Below are 2500 nucleotides of genomic sequence, written 5' to 3' on the forward strand. Positions count from 1 at the left end.
GGCCTCGGCCCTCCTGAGATATCAACCTCCATACGGGCGTCACAAATCAGTGGACATGGTCAGCTGCAAAGCAGTGTCATTACAACCTTTCATAAACGACAGGGCAGCACTGCACTGCACCGCACTGCACTGCACCCCACACTACATCACACTTGCCTGCCTGCCTGCCTGCCTGCCTGCCGGCCTGCCGCTGCCTACTCTCACCAGCGGACCAAAGTGAGGATAACACCCCGAAGCAAGCATCTCCCTTGCCGCCCACCAGCCCACACCAATCCCCTTGCCTGCCTCCCACAAATTCCACCAGCGAGGCAAAGTGAAAATCAACCCCCAAAAAACGCACTCCACACCGGCCATCGCCCGCTATACACCCCCCCTGGGGCGAATATTAAGCCCGAGAACACCGACTGTAACCAACCGCAGTGAAAAGTTGAAGTGGCAACTCATTAACCAGATTTACACTTGGCAACTCATAAACCAAATGAACAAAAAATCTGGTTAATGAGTTGCCCAAAATAAATCTGGTTAATGAGTTGCCACTTCAACTTTTCACTGCGGTTGGTTACAGTCGGTGTTCTCGGGCTTAATATTCACCCCGGGGGGGGGGGGGTGGGTGATTCTGGGGGTAGTGTCCGGGAGGGTGAGCCTTTTATTCGGCAGGAGGCGTGTGGGGAAATCATCAACCTGTCAGACGATGAGTTGTCACAAACGCCATTGCTTAATGAAAGCTGCGCTCCCGAACTGGACTGACTGTCTGACTGTCTGTCTGTCCGTTTGTCAAGGGGAGGAAAAGGCGGTGGTGGTGGTGAGGGTGGAGCTTTACGCTCAGGAGGGGAGACTTTCCTTCATGCCAATTAATCTGCAGCAGAAAGTCATCCCCCCCCGACTGGGATTCGAAGCCCGGTCCTGACCACGAGACCACCGGGGAGAGCTGCCTCAAGTCCCTGAGGGACCTGGACACGAGGCCGAGGACACACGCACGCCTGCTGCACTGGCAGCAGCGACCAGCAGGGGGCTGACCGGCTGATCCTTCCCTTTCACAGGCAGGCTTTTGGCCCTCGATTAAACGACAAAGGTGTTCAGAAGGAAGTCCTGGGGGGGAGGGAGGGAGGCAGGGAAATCAGCACAAAGCAGGTCCCCTGGAATCTCACACCTGCGTCCCAGAAAACAGGTCTCCTGGTCAAAGCAGTCCTGCCCCGTCCTGCCATTAACGTGACAATGGACAGGGCCCCGGCAGCTTGAGACACATCTTTTTTTCAATATGCAAGTTCTTTTTAAAAAGGTTTCCTTCCACAGCAGCTCTGAGTAAGAGTGAGAGAGAGAGAGAGAGAGAGAGAGACACTGACTGACACTGACACTGACACTGACACACACACACACACACACACACACACACACACCGTCTCCCATCCGATTGGTGGACTATGGGATTGAAAATCGAACTTTGAGTTTCAATGCAGGGGGGAGAGCGCGAACGCAGCCCCTCCCAACTACCACACGCGCGTTGTTGTTGTTGTAATATAGAACTGCAAGTTGCCGTTGTCGTGGTCGTTTCGAATCAGCACAAAGTAGGTGCCTCCCTGGAATGTCACACCTGCGTCCCAGAAAACAGGTCTCCCGGTCAAAGCAGTCCCGCCCCGCCCTGGGATTAACGTGACAATGGACAGGGCCCAGTCAGGGAGCAGCTTGAGAGACGTCTTTCAATAGGCGCTTCTGAAACATTAACGCCTTGTTTCTTTCGACAGTTTAACCAGCCTTTAACACGCCTTGTGTTTTTATTTCCCATTTCCAGCCAGCCAGCCAGCCAGCCAGCCAGCCAGCCGAGCCGAGCCAGCATCTGCAGTATTTTTTTTGATTGGTCTTGCCTGCCGTGGAATGAATGTTTCAACACGAGCTGCTGATTGTCAGCACCTCACCTCTTTCTCAATTGGCCGTTGCAATCTCACTCGCTCGCTCATTGTGAGACACGTCACGTCACTAGTTTTACTCAAAGAGGTTTCCTTCCACGGCAGTTCGTTAGTGACTGAGACTGACTGACGGAGGTCCGTTGAGACACAACCCTCCCCCATCTGATTGGTGGCCTACTGGCAAATTTACCAATCTGTCAAGCAATCCTGGCAAGAAAGGAAAAAACGGCAACTTCTTTAAACTCATCCACTGTTGCAATTAGAAACGGTGGCAAAAAATGTGGCCAGAGTGGGAGAGAACGGCAGTGCTTCGAGACTGCTTTCAACACCGGCAGCCAGAGAACAAAGAGGGAGGGCAAACAGGACCCGAGATCAATTCGCATCGAGCGCGGTATCGCTTCTCGGCCTTTTGGCTAAGATCGAGCGTGTTCCTTTTCGGGCTTATTTGGATCTGAGCGGACTGGAACGCTGGCCGCGACCTCGTGCGCTCGCAAAGTGCGGACTTTGCTGTGATTGGTCGTTTGTGTGCTGGCTCCGCCCCTAAATTTGCATAAGGACCAAATCAACACTGCAATGGCAGGGAAGGGTTCCTGGTG

The sequence above is a fragment of the Heptranchias perlo genome, unplaced genomic scaffold, assembly GCF_035084215.1.
Source record: "Heptranchias perlo isolate sHepPer1 unplaced genomic scaffold, sHepPer1.hap1 HAP1_SCAFFOLD_383, whole genome shotgun sequence".
NCBI lineage: Eukaryota > Metazoa > Chordata > Chondrichthyes > Hexanchiformes > Hexanchidae > Heptranchias > Heptranchias perlo.